At 51.3% G+C, this 14,553-nt stretch overlaps 1 protein-coding gene across 2 annotated transcripts in view; it reads right to left on the bottom strand.

Annotated features, from left to right (window-relative positions):
* Nucleotides 1-4,983, bottom strand: part of LOC143833461 (LIM homeobox transcription factor 1-alpha-like) — an 87,979-nt gene extending 82,996 nt beyond the window's left edge. For both annotated transcript variants that reach the window (XM_077329318.1, XM_077329320.1), the window contains exon 1: nt 4,956-4,983. The gene's annotated coding sequence lies outside the window, so the exon portion shown is untranslated. The remainder of the gene's footprint in view (nt 1-4,955) is intronic.
* Nucleotides 4,984-14,553: the final 9,570 nt, after the last annotated feature.

The raw sequence follows: 14,553 nt of genomic DNA, 5'->3' as shown, positions 1-14,553 counted from the left end.
GAAAATCGGGGAGCGATTCTTTCTTCCCGAGCGAGCCCTGCGTTCGAACCCGAGGCGGCTTGGAGAAACCTGGAGGGGGGCTGACTAGCTAGGCGTTACTCTTTTGGGTTCTTGGGGGCACTGAGGGGGGGTTGTGTGTCTGTGTCTGTGTGCTCTAAATTGCTAATTCGGATATAAATGCGCGTGTAGGAAAATGGTGCCCAATCGTGTGCACATCAGACCTGCTCGGGAAGGGGGTTTAAAAACGTCCGGAAACGTGTAAAAACGTTTTTTTTAATCTCTCCCCCCCCCCCCGGAATTATTTTAGGGAGAGGGCTTGCTTGCTTTCCTTAAAATAATGAACTTGCTGCTTCTTTTGTTTTAAGTTTTGCAGACCGCTTTGCCTGCCAAAGCTCCACCGGGGTCGAACAATTAAAAAAACAAAACAAACAAACTAGAAAAACAATGTTTAAAAACAAAGCCAAAAAATAAAGCAAAACCCCAAAGCTCGCCAGGAACCCTTGAAATTAACACGCTTCCGTCCGCCGAATTTAGTAAATCGAGATTGTAAACCAGGCGCGCCTAAGAGGACTGCAGGAGTCCTTTAAAGGGAAGCGGTGGAGAATCTGGAAGTAAAGGATCCGCCGTAGCAGCTGCCTTGTAAATTACTCGCTCTCCCGAGTCTTAATGCGATTACTTGGGAGTAAGTCCCGCCGACTTCCCTGGATTTAAGAACTCGGATATAGGATGCCCCTTTGAGACTTGGCAGGAAAGGGTGTCAAAACCCAGAGGGCGGCCAAGGTGAGGAGGGGGTTAAAAGCCCAGGACTTTTTCAGTTTGGTAAAGAGACGTCTAGAGCAGGGGTAGTCAACCTGTGTCCTCCAGATGTTCATGGACTACAATTCCCATGAGCCCCTGCCAGCGTTTGCTGGCAGGGGCTCATTGGAATTGTAGTCTATGAACATCTGGAGGACCACAGGTTGACTACCCCTGCTCTAGAGGGTGGGATTTTTTAAGAGAGAGAGATTTTTAAAAAATTGCATAGGGTGGAGAACTGTCACCCTCCCCGAATAGTAGAACCGCAGAGCAGTCAATGAAGCCCATGGGCAGTAGGTTTGGGAGAGACAAAGGAAACACCACTTTACGCAAAGAGTGATGACAGTGTGGGCTTCCCTGCTGGGGGAGTCCTGAGGGCCACAGGAATAAGCAGATTTAAAGGGGGGTCACAGAGATTCCTATAGGAGAAGGCTTATCAGAGGCTCTTAGAGGGCACTGAGGGGAACCTCCACTTTCAGAGGCAGTCAACCTCTGAAGCCCAGAGCCAGGAGGCAACATCAGGGGAAGGCCTCGGCCTCTCTGCCCTGTTGTTGGCCGTCCAGAGGAATGGGTTGGCCACTGGGTGAGACAGGATGCTGGACTGGATGGACCATTGGCCTGATCCAGCAGGGCTCTTCTTGTGTTTTGTGTGGGCCTCGGCTTTTATGCCTTAATTGTTTGGCCCTCCAGAGGAAACTGGTTGGCCACTGGGCAGGGCTAGATGGACCCCTGGCCTGATCCAGCAGGGCTCTTCTGATGTTATCATGAAGGCCTCGGCCTCTCTGCCCTGTGGCTGGTCCTCCAGAGGAACTGGTTGAGGTCACCGCATGAGATGGGATGCTGGACTAGATGGACCCCTGGTCTGATCCAGCAGGCCTCTCCTGATGTTCTTACCTGGGCCCTGATCCACCAAAACGGCTCCACCCAGGAAGAAATTTCGCTCTGGCTCTCGGGTGTGTAATTGTTTTGTGACAGACCGCTCGTCTGGCTTCTCCTCCGGGGTTTGCTCGAGGACTGTGATCCCCGAAGGAAAAGGCGGCAGTCCGGACAGGCAACGCCGCTTGGGTTTACTCCGAGGCCCGGCGAGCGCTGCCACTTCCAGGATCGCGGAGTTTCCCATCTAAAAGGCTGAATCTTGAGTCTCAGCAGAGGGGAAAAGAGACCGGCGCTTGTGGAGCCCGGCGGTCCCGATTCACTCCGATGCCTGCGCCCTTGGATGGTAAAATTCTCCATGCAGGGATTCCCACACACCCTCTCTCTCGCTTTTCACCTTTTAAAAAGCTCCCTCCCTGCAGAGCAAACTAGAACCACGATCCCCCAGCAGCTTAAGCATGTGCAGACGGTGCCGCACGATTTCCAGAGGGGAGTCCTCGCTGCAAGCGCTTTCGCCGAAGTCGACGGGGACGGGCGGTGGCGTTTGCTCGCGAGTAAGCACCGGGGAGGGACAGACTCGCACGGAGGGGCGGCGGTTGAGGCGCGCAGACCTGCGGCCGGATCGGGCTTTTCTCTGCCGGTGGAGAAATATTTGCGCGGGGAACTGCGCCGCGGCCGCGGGAGAGAGGCTGGCTTTCCCCACGCCGGCTGGGAAGACCCGATCCGCCCGCGCGTAAAAAGTATTCCGAGGCCCTTGATGTTAGGCGAGGTTTAAGCCGAGGCGACGCTTTGGAAGGACCCTTGGGAAGGCTGGCGGCAAGGGCGCTGGGACCCGATCCGCGGGGCGTCGGTTAGCGCTAGACGCCCTCCCCACCTCTCGAGGAACTGCCGATCGGAGGCCCGTCCGGCGCCCGCGAAAGCCATTCATTCATTCATTCATTCATTCATTCATTCATTCATTCATTCATTCATTCATTCATTCATTCATTGCCTGAGGGCAAGGAAATCCACGTGGATTTCCCCTGCGACGCTCCGGCTTTTGTGGAAGGGCAGGGTGGAAAAAGCGCTGGCCGGATCTGGCCCCAAACCTGCGCTTCCCCGCAGACTGGGCGCCCAGTCGCCTTCCCTGCGGACACCCTATATAGGACATAGATGCGCTCCCCTAGAGAGAGGCAGACCCCGTAATTTCAGCACAACTTCCGCGGCCGCTGAGCGCAGCCAAGACCCACGCCTGTCCCCTTAAGAAGCAGCAGCAGCAGCAGCAGCTGGTTTTTACATCCCGCTTTCCACTACCCGAAGGAGGCCCAAACGTTCCCTCCCTCTCCCCACAACGGACACCCTGGGAGGGAGGTGGGGCCGAGAGAGCTCTGAGAGAACTGAGAATGGACCAGTCATCCAGCAGGCCTCAGGTGTCTCAATGCGGCTGTCACCTTCCCTTTCCTCTCCCCACAACGGACACCCTGGGAGGGAGGCGGGGCCGAGAGAGCTCTGAGAGAACTGAGACTGAATCAGTCATCCAGCAGGCCTCAGGTGTCTCAAAGAAGCTGTCACCTTCCCTCCATCTCCCCGCAACAGACACCCTGGGAGGGAGGTGGGGCAGAGAGAGCTCTGAAAGAACCAAGACAAGGACCCCGCTGGCTGCCCATGGAGGAAGAAGAGCGGGGAATTCGCTCTTAACCGGAATATGCAGCTGCCTCCTTAGAGAAACCCGCAGACCCAGCAGGCTATAGACGCGGAGCGCTTTCCGTGCAGGCCGAAGAACCGTTTCAATCCGCTTGGGCGACGGGTTTACAAAGCCATCTCGGCGCTTCCTTGCGGGGACAGCCACGGCGAAGCGGATTCAACCCCTTGAAAGTAGATTGGAAGCACTTTTGAAAGCGTGCGTCAAAAGCCCCTGGGGAACACAAGGCCGAGCTGGGGTCATTACTCCGACGGCGGCTCCTCTAGCCTTGAAGACCACCGACGAGGCCCGTCCGGCTGGGCATTTTGACTCGGGGCCGTTGTTCGGTTGGCTCCCGCCCCTAAGGGATCTCCTCGCCACCAACCTACTTACCCCCCCCCCCCGCCCCAGTGGATGGGGGCAGGATGGGTCGCACCTAGTTTGGCCAAGGTTTTGCCAATCCAGTTCCTGGGCGCTATGCTGGGCCGTGGCCGGGCAGTAGAGCGTACTCTTGGCATGCCGAAAGTCGCAGGTTCAATCCCCGGCCTCTCCAGGGGAAAGATCCGGCAGCAGGTGAGGGGCAAGACCGCTGCCAGCCTGAGTGGGCAATACTGACCCTGGGAGACCCAGGATACTAGGCGGTTCGTCCGGCCAAACCAAAGCCCGTTGGAGACCGGGGGAAAGGTAAATCTCTCCCGTTGCAAGGTTGGTAACGGGGGAAAAGTTTGGAGGAGGGATCGTGTCCCCTGCTAGCACTTAAACCCCCTCGGTCGCAACTAAACAGTTGGCAAAGTGGGTGTAAAATGGAGTCGTCGCTAGGAAACAAAGTGCCTTGAAAGGCCACGATCCCTGTGCCCCCGGAAGGCCGCAAAATGCCGAAGGGCACAACAGCGCACTCCGCTGGATCGGGCCCGCTCCTCCGCAGCCCTTCTTCCAGCAGCGTCCGCCCTCCGACGCCCCCCCCAAAGAACCTCCCCGATCGGACCCGGAGGCAGGTTTGTTTCGGGCTCTACTAACGCGCGAAGGTAGCCTGCCCCTGGCTGTGGAGGTTCCATTAAACGACCCGGGGGGGGGAGAACTAGTCCGCCTCCAGGCGTTTGCCTAAAGCGATCGGAAGCCGGCGGTAGAGAATCCCGCAGGTCGAATCAACCTGCGCTTGAGGAAGGGGCTCGCTCCGGATCTGGGCCGCTCGATTTCCTTAGCGCCCGCAGCCCCCGAGATCGAGCGTGGTTTAGAGACCACCGACGGAGGAGCTCGGGTCCCCCTCGGGGGTCGCCTGCGATGCACCCAATGAGCGAGCCCCCCTGGAAAGAGGGTCTCCTCGGGGGACCCCTTCAGCCGGCTGCGCCCCAGGGCCGAGAGCTCGCCCCCGGGAGGGTGACTTGCCCCCGCCAACCGAGGGCCACGGAGTCTCCCCTCTCTGCCCGGCCCGGGGGTCGCAGCCGGGTCTCGAACCCCGCTCTCCTCGGGAAGAAGCCCTCTCTCTGCCCGGGATCCGCGGGGCATTTCTCTCGGCTCACCCGCCCAAAGCAATGGCAGAACACTGAGGAATCCCCTTCACACCCCAGCCCTTCTAAATTTGGCGCCCCCCCCCCCAATACCGATCCCCGTGAAAGTGGCCACCTACCCGGCTCCGACGCTCCTTCGGCGCTCTGCCGGTCTCCTCTGCCTTCAGCTGCGGAGGAGGAGGAGGAGGGAGGGGGAGGGGAAAGAGGAGGGGGGAGACGCTGGGGGGTGGGTGGGGGCTTCTGCCTGCTATTGTCTAAGGCTGATGTGGAGGGGCGTCCTAAGTGAAGCACCCAACCACAGCCAGTGGGGGGGGGGCAAAGGGGGGGCTGTCTGGGGGGCTGGGGGGTCTCCTCTGCAGTGGGAGGGGGGAGTTGATAATCAGTCTTCAGTCTACCTTAAGCCTTCCTTGGGGGGTTGACCCCCTTCCTTGAGATGGGGGGGGCTGACTTCTGCTATAAGGAGCCCCCCCCCCATGGCTACCAAGACCTCGGGAGGTCAGAAGCAGCACAGAGGGTCTTTTCCAGCCGTGGCATCCCCCATCTTTCCCGCCAGGCAAGAGGCGGCAGGGGGCTTTCGTTACCACCCTTGGCTGCCAGGAGTGCCTCTGAGCATGTACGGAGTTCCTTGGTGCCCACCCTTGGGGGCAAAGAGAGACTTCGTCTTGTGAGACATATAGGCCTGTGTTCCTGAGCTTGTGCAGAGCGCCTTTCTGAGAGAGCACGCCTTCATGCCTAGGTCCCGCTGGATCATTTAACTGGGGCTGCCTACAGCTTAAAACCAACCAACCAACCCTCTCCCTTTAAAAGAAGCAGCTGAGGCATTAGAGTTAGATGCAAATAATATCACCTGCTAATATACCAGGCGTTTCAGCCACTTTTGAAGGGACAGGGTGCCCGCCCCCCTACTCTTTGTAGACCAGTCTGATTTAGCTGGGTCCCAACAGATGCCGCACTGACTTAGAGGTGGCTTGGAGCAGGGCCACAGATATTGATCCATTGCTCTCTCACTGAGATCCTGGCAGCTCTTGAAAGCTAAGCAGGGCAGACCCCGGCTCGTATTTGGATGGGAGACCACCAAAGATTTGGGTGCAGGCCCTCCAAGGGACACTAAGGGGTCATGATCAGGAAAAAAATTTTCACAGTCAGAGTAGTTCAGCAGTGGAATAGGCTGCCTAAGGTGGTGGTGAGCTCCCCCTCACTGGCACTCTTCAAGCAAAGGTTGGATGCACACTTTTCTTGGATGCTTTAGGATGCTTAGGGCTGATCCTGCGTTGAGCAGGGGGTTGGACTAGATGGCCTTTATGGCCCCTTCCAACTCTATGATTCTATGCTTCTATGATTCTATGATGTGGAGGCAGGCAATGGCGAACCACTTTTGGACATCCCTTGCCTGGTGGCCAGACAACCAGCGCATCTCTGGTTGCATGCACACATGCCATGCAGGAAAGAAGCAAGGACAATAACCCAGGAGAGGGATCTCTGCAGAGGCTGCTTTGTCTGCACAGCAAACTCCCATGCACTGGCACATGCCTGCGCACCGCCTTGCCACATGCACCCCGTGCGGCTGTGCCAGCCAGCGCATTCCCCTCACCATGGCAAAGAGCCAATTACGAAACATGCGTCGGCCAACATAACACACTGCTGTCGTGCGGTGAACACGCATGCTCTGCCGGGGATGTTCTGAGTTCAGTCTTGCAAGGTCTACTTTAAAAAAAATGAAACCAGATCTTCACAGCCCACCATTGTGGGTTACCTTTATTGAAAAATCCCAGATAAGTCGCTCGGCTGGTCTCCAGCAGCAAAGCAAAACAGGTGCCCGGCAGCATCTTAAAAAAATACCCACACACCTGATTAGATTTAGTCCAGCATAAGCTTTTATGAATCAGAGAGTGCCTCAGCTACGCTGAATAAGAGACGTAAGCTCAGTCCATCAAAGCCTCTGTAGGGTCTCAGGCTGAGGACTTGCCCCGAGAGCCAGTTTGGTGTCATGGTTAGGAGTGTGGACTTCTAATCTGGCATGCTGGGTTCGATTCTGCACTCCCCCACATGCAGCCAGCTGGGTGACCTTGGGCTCACCACAGCTCTGATAAAACTGTTCTGATCGAGCAGTAATTTCAGGGCTCTCTCAGCCTCACCCACCTCACAGGGTGTCTATTGTGGGGAGAGGAAAGGAAAGGTGACTGTAAGCCACTTTGAGACTCCTTCGGGTAGGGAAAAGCGGCATATAAAAACTGTTCTTTTTCTTCTTCTTTTTTACTTGATCCTTTTAACTAGAGATGCCAGTAACTGGAGATGCTGGGGATCGAACCAGAGACCTTAGGCCTGGTGGGCAGATCCTCTGCCACTGAGCCACAGCCCCTCCCAACTGTGGAGATCTCTTGACCTTTCAATGGGTTCTCCTGGGGGGGGGACAAATCTTGTGACACCTTAAAACAGGCTTTCTCAACCGGGGTTTTGTGACTACGCTGGGGTTTCTTGACAGCCCTGGAAGGGTCTCCCGAATGGGTGGGAGATCATTCATTTTTTATATATTTCAAAAATCGGTTAGACATTTACTGCTTGATATGACCATATATGGGCATGTTGGCCTGCCCCTTCTTCCCCAAATGGCCAATGATGGGCCTGGAGGGGGTGGGAAGGGGAGGGGCTCAAGGTAGGCGTGTCCACAGCTAGGCTTCCCAACCGTATTCCGTCCAATCACGCCACATCTGAGGTTTTATCGAAGCCTGAAGAATGTTTCAGGGGTTTCTCAATGGTCCAAAAGCTGAAAAAGACTGCCTTAAAGGTGAATACATTTAATGAAGGAGAACAAAGCTGGAGTACAGTGGCGCCTTGAAGACTTAAGAACATTTTTATTCTAGGTGGAAGCTGGGTGCAAGTGCGCATGCGCACAACCACTTATGCCCAGAATAAAATTTTGTTGGTCTTCAGAGTGCCCCTGGGACTCAGACTTGGTTCTGCTACTTCAACGGGTTTTTGGCCTCCATGTGACACAAGAGGGTTGGGCTGGATGGACCCTTGGATTGATCCAACATGGCTTCTCTTATGTTCTTAAGGTTGCTGGTGGACCTCCTGATGGCGCCTGGGTTTGGGTCACTGTGTGGCACAGAGTGTTGGACTGGATGGGCCCTTGGCCTGATCCAACAGGGCTTCTCTTATGTTCTTAAAGCTGCTGGTGGACCTCCTGGGTTTTTGCTACTGTGTGATACAAAGTGTTGGACTGGATGGGCCCTTCTCTTATGTTCTTACCCCTCCATACGTGTAGCTGTTGACTATCGATTTCATGCACCTGATCCAGTGGATCCAGCCTGTGGAAGAGCAAGCTTCAGTTAGTTGATTCATCTTTAAGGTGTTGTAAGACCCCTCTCTGTGTTTGCAGAAGTCAAAACCATCCTTTCCTTGTTCTGTGTGCTGGGGAAAAGTTCCAAACAGGTAGTTCTGTCCAGTCTGCTGCAGTAGATCAGTATAGCCACTATTCTGATGGTGTTTGTTTCCTGGCCTCAACCATAAGCCTGGAGGAACTGCTCTGTCTTGCAGGCACCAGAAGGCCCTGGTCTAGCCTTCCACCAGGCCAGGACCAATGTCAAAAAGGCATTGGCTCTTTTTTTTACTTCTTTGGGGTTGGGGATCCTGAGCAAATTCTGGTGTGTTGGCGCAATTTGAATATGCAAAGGAGGGCAGTTCGAGGCTACTTAAAGAATAAAGCAGTTTTATTTATGAAGAGAAAGGACTATGTATAGAGGAGAGAAGAGACCGAAGTAACTGTTCTAACTGGGTGCCTGCAGTCATTCAGTCTGTTCAACTGCTGTTCTGGAGGCAAGCAGGAAGGAAGTATTCTCCAAGGAGCAGGAAGTCTCCAGTTGAGCTAATCAGGGCCCAGAAGGAGAGTAATTGAAAATCATTCGGGAGTTCTTATTCTAACTATGCTAAAAACACATCTTCTCTGATGCCCCCTATAGGATACTCTTTATATCCTGTTCACTCATGCACACTGTGGCTCCTGCATATTCCAACAACGTGTTAATGCAGTAAAGATTCATAAGCTTAACCACTTCCATGCATTTCCTTTCTTTTGGTTAATAACTTCTATTGAACATTTTAAAGCATAAGACATAAAGCTGCACATTGAACAAAGTTCCAGTGCACCTCTGATGCTCTTCCCCAATCATTTGCAAATGGATTTTTCTTGTTTTATACAGTGAATGCAAACTGCATTAAAAGTGCAAAGACAGCGAATCGAAAGCACATGATCCCGTGTTGGTGAAATAGCCCTTCATTGGTCTCGACCCTTGGCCTAGGCCTTAATTGGTCCCAACTCTTGGCACGGAGAAACTACAGAAAGTTCCTCCCACACCAGGAACTCAACAGAAGAGCTTTCAGACTATTCGAAGGTGTTTGCAGACAGTCTGGAGCCCTGAATCTGTATATGTATATATTGATATATAATTTCCCTCAAGACCTTCCCATTCACAACATACACAGACCCTGAAAAATCATTATATATTCATTTCAGACATGTAAAAAAATATATATATATGTAGTTGGGAGAACTTGCCCTTAACCTGACCCTGGCGAGAGATGGTTTAGATAGCAGATGTCTTCTGAACACTCTTCTATTGAACGTTCTTGCTCCCCAAACAGAATCACTTTAAGATTAAGAATTTGTGCCTGCGTAGGATGGGGGAGGGGGGAGGAGAACCGCTGGCATCCTTCCAGCTAAGGAGAGCTCTCGAAAGTCTGTAGAGGAGCCGTTTTCAGCCTTTTGACGGTGGAAGAACCTCTGAAATATTTTCCAGCCTTTTTGAGGTTACGTGCCCCTTCGGAGAAGCGGGCGGGGAAATAAGATGCAGGAGCCAGCCAGCTAATCATCTGATCATTGTGGAGAAGGAGACCAGGCCTGTGAAGTGACAGGGGAGGTGGGTTCTAGCAATGTCAGCGGCCATCCAAACTTCTGGGAAAGGCCACAGAACCCCTGGGGAGCTCTTCTGGAATCGCAGGGATCTCTAGAACCCCTGTTGGGAATCTTTGGTGTGGAATCTGTAGAGCAAGAGAGGAAGAAGGCTACAGTGATATCTAGTTGGTGGGCATCCAAATTTCTGGGAAAAGTCACAAAACCCCTGGAGACCTCTTTTCAAACCCCAGGGTTCCGTGGTTGAGAGTCGTCAGGGCATTGATACTGTTGATTATGTGCCTTGTTCTATGTCCTCTGTCACTGGGCATGGGACACATCTCTTCATATTCCATAGCAGGCCGTTAACCCAGACAAGACCCCTCTACTGTTAGCAAGGGGGACCATTTGGGAGGGAGTCACACTTTCGTTGATGGCTGAGGCTCACAGTTCAGGTATTTGCTTGGGCCCAGTTTTGTTCCAGATTCCTTGGTGGTGGCTTTCGCCCAAGGAGACTTTTTCTGCTTCAAGTGGGTAGCCACGTTGGTCTGAAGTAGCACAACAAAAATAGTGTCCAATAGCGCCTTGAAGAACAACAAAGCTTTATTCAAGGCGTGAGCTTTCTAGTGCTTGCACTCAAAAGCTCACACCTTGAATAAATCTTTGTTGGTCTTAAAGGGGCTATGGGACTCTATTTTTGTTTTTCTGCTTCAGTTGGCTTCTACGGCTAGATTGGCCACAGTCACTTGTGTCTAGGGGAGTGGCAAAACATCAGGACTTGGTGATACTCCTGAATCTCAATACTGCTATGGTATATGGATTTGGTAAATATTTGAGGATGTGGAATTTTTTCAGCTCCATTATACCCTATGGGGACCATTGACTATAATGGTTCAAATAGGGTATAATGGAGAATTGATTTGGGAGTATCTGGGGCTCTGCGGAGGGAGGGGGGGTTGCCCCTGTTTATTGTTCAAAAAGGCTGGACTCCAAGGAAGGTGCCCCTATCCTCCATTGGTTTCAATAGAGGGGGGGGGGAAAGGTGTTTAAAGGGTTCGCAGTCCTTTTAAATGCCGTCTCCATGAACTCATGAACTCATAAGATGTTTAAAGGGCTCAGATAGCTGGAAAAGAACCCAAATGTATATCTGGCTCGGATATAGCTGAATCCCCACCCCTACTTATGTGTTAGAGTAGATCTTTAGAATAGGTTACTGTCATGCTCAGGGCAGCCTTGAAGATGAGCAGGCATAAGCCGTATGGAAGGGCGGTGTAAAAATCTAAATAAATAAATAATAAAAATAAATAATAAATGTCTGTGTTGAAACTACAGGATGAAGATTCATTTCAGAGCCCAATTTCAAAGCTGGCCTTTCAAAATACTGAACAGCCTTGGCTCATGATCATAGAACCATAGAGTTGGAAGGGGCCATGCAGGCCATCCAGTCCAACCCCCTGCTCAACGCAGGATCAGCCCAAAGCATCCTAAAGCAATGATATCTCAGAGAGTTTTGTTTGTATATGAACCTCCTGGATTTGTGAGTGTAGTTCAAGAAGCCCTACTTCAGATACCATTTTAGAAACAGGCTCTACTCCTCAAATCTGAACCTTGGAGCTTCCTTCTTCATGAAATCCCATTTAGTGACATCCATGCTGGCATTCTGAAGGATCTTTTAAACCTCTTTGTTTATTTATAGCCCTCCTTTATTGCCTAAGACTCAAGGCAGATTTCAAAGTATAATACAATCATTAGGGCAACCCCCCAATGAATGGGGTTTGGCCTACAGAAATCTGACAGAGAGCTGAAACAAATCTGAACGAACGCATAAGCATTTAAACATGTTACCTTTAAGTTGTGCAGAAATTACATAGGGCTTGCATATGCATTTTCTTTGCTTATAAGCTTTTGTTTCTCCCATTTTTTTCTTGTTCTGCTTGTGTTTTGCTCCCTCTGGTGGTCGATTCGATATTAAATCTCTTTATGTCCAGCCCATCTTCCTGCAAAATTAATATTGAATCACTCACAAGAGGGAGGTAAACACATGTGAAGCAGACCCTCCCCCCAAGAAACAGGAACCTACAACCTAGGAAAATGAGAATACGGAAAAGTCCATAGTTAGAACATACTTATGGAGATAGGCAGCGATACAGTAGTGTAGGCTGCAGTCCTTATGCAATTTTCTGAACCGTTTCATTGCAGTTTCCATTCCGATAGACATATTTGTCCGCCTCTCTGCCCCTGGATGCCCAATTTTATGTTTTCATTTTTTACTTTGGATATCGGGATGGCTTGACTGCCGAATAGTTCTGGTAGAATTATGGTTAAGACCCTGGAACAACACAAGAAATCCACTGACCTTCTGGCCCGAATCCACCAAATTAAATTTCCGTCCGAGGGTGGATATATAAAATCTCCTTTCTCTTTTCTCTTCCTGAGAAGGATGTGACTTTCAGGCAAATTAAGTTCTGTACTTTTTGATTTCTTAAAAACCTAAGATCTTTAAAAATTCTAATTTTTATGCTTTAAATTATCTGTTTAAAGAAAAGTAAGAAGAGTTGGTTCTTATATGCCGCTTTTCTCTACCCGAAGGAGTCTCTAAGCAGCTTACAGTTGCCTTCCCTTTCCTCTCCCCACAACAGCCACCCATGAGGCAGAGGAGGCTGAAAACACCCTAACATTACTGCTCGGTCAGAACAGCTCTATCAGGACTACGACTAGCCCAGTTGGCTGCATGTGGAGGAGGAGCAGGGAACCACCAGATTATAAATCGGCGCTCCTAACCACTACACCATGCTGCTGTGATCTGCCCTGAGCCTTTGGGAAAGGGTGAAATACAAATGTAATGATTAATCAATTAAGAATGCACACGTTGGAAATGCTTAATGTATTTCCTACAATCTGATGATCCCTTACCCACCACCCTGGAATGGAGGCCGACATGCTGGTCCCAGGCCATTTAGTGCTTATACACACCCTGCTTTAATTTGCTGGTTGTTTGTTGCTGCCTGCCTTCTCAAGCCTCCAAACATTTCTGTTTTCTTTTCTTTACGTGAAGCTGACTCAGGAGGACTTCCTGAGGACTTCCATTGCCTTCCTCCACCCCAGACTTCCCATCCAAATCCTAACCAGGACCGACCCTGCTTAGCTTCTGAATTCTGATGAGATTGGGCTACCTTTGAACTATCCAGGTCAGGCCAAGCTGCCTGTCATAGAATCACAGAATCATAGAGTTGGAAGGGGCCATACAGGCCATCTAGTCCAACCCCCTGCTCAACGCAGGATCAGCCCTAAGCATCCTAAAGCATCCAAGAAAAGTGTGTATCCAACCTTTGCTTGAAGACTGCCAGTGAGGGGGAGCTCACCACCTCCTTAGGCAGCCTATTCCACTGCTGAACTACTCTGACTGTGAAATTTATTTTCCTGATATCTAGCCTATATCGTTGTACTTGTAGTTTAAACCCATTACTGCGTGTCCTCTCCTCTGCAGCCAACGGAAACAGCATCCTGCCCTCCTCCAAGTGACAACCTTTCAAATACTTAAAGAGGGCTATCATGTCCCCTCTCAACCTCCTTTTCTCCAGGCTGAACATTCCCAAGTCCCTCAACCTATCTTCATAGGGCTTGGTCCCTTGGCCCCAGATCATCCTCGTCGCTCTCCTCTGTACCCTTTCAATTTTATCTACGTCCTTCTTGAGGTGAGGCCTCCAGAACTGCACACAGTACTCCAGGTGTGGTCTGACCAGTGCCGTATACAATGGGACTATGACATCTTGTGATTTTGATGTGATTTTGATCTCTGTCAATACGGAGATGGAAGGCTTGCTGCTTCTGAGAAGGCGCTCTGCCGCCATCTACAGGAGATAAGGAGACTTCTTGGCGAGCCCAAAACAGAGTTGGGATTATGACAACAGCCTGTAAGAAATTGTGGCTTTTCTGCAGAGGCAGTTTATGCCCGTAGCTCATGTTGGGATATGCCGTGCCTGGTGTATAAAGAAGAAGAGAAGAAGACCTCACAGGGGTGGGGGGATGGGGGGGGAAGCAAGGAGATCGTTAGACAGGATAGTGAGTTAAGCCTCTCGTCTATTTTAATTATTTCTTTTCTGCCATTAATGACTAACATGGACAGATTTATGGCTCCAGTGTTGTTGTGAACTATAAGTGAACTCTAAAGGACTGATTAGCTGTTTACCTGAAGGAGCCTCAAAGCGGCTTACAGTTGCCTCCCCTTTCCTCTCCCCACAACAGACACCCTGTGAGGGAGGAGAGGCTGAGAGAGCCCTGAGATTACTGAAGAAGAAGAGTTGGTTCTTATATGCCGCTTTTCTCTCCCCGAAGGAGTCTCAAAGCGGCTTACAGTCACCTTCCCTTTCCTCTCCCCACAACAGACACCCTGTGAGGTGGGTGAGGCTGAGAGAGCCTTGATATTACTGTAGAAGAAGAGTTGGTTCTTATATGCCACTTTTCTCTCCCCAGAGGAGTCTCAAAGCAGCTTAGAGGTGAGGCTGAGAGAGCCTTGAGATTTGTGCTCAGTCAGAACAGCTTCCTCAGGGCTGTGATGAGCCCAAAGTCACCCAGCTGGTTGCATGTGGGGGAGTGCAGAATCGAACCTGGCTCGCCAGATTAGAAGTCCACACTCCTAACCACTACCCCCAGCCGGCTCTGTTGTGCTATTGCGTTTTCTGTGCTTTGTGTGCAGCACAAGGAACAGCACCGGCTGTCCTCTACTCCTATGGAAGGCATAAGGAAGTCTGTTTCAATGTATTTGAAGAAAAGCGTGCACACTAAAGCTTTTGCCCAGGATCAAACTCTGCCGGTCTTGAACATGCCAG

This window comes from Paroedura picta, chromosome 3 (assembly GCF_049243985.1).
Source record: "Paroedura picta isolate Pp20150507F chromosome 3, Ppicta_v3.0, whole genome shotgun sequence".
Lineage (NCBI taxonomy): Eukaryota > Metazoa > Chordata > Lepidosauria > Squamata > Gekkonidae > Paroedura > Paroedura picta.
The sequence above is the reverse complement of the archived record's forward strand: the minus strand, read 5'-3'. Positions and strand labels throughout refer to the sequence as shown.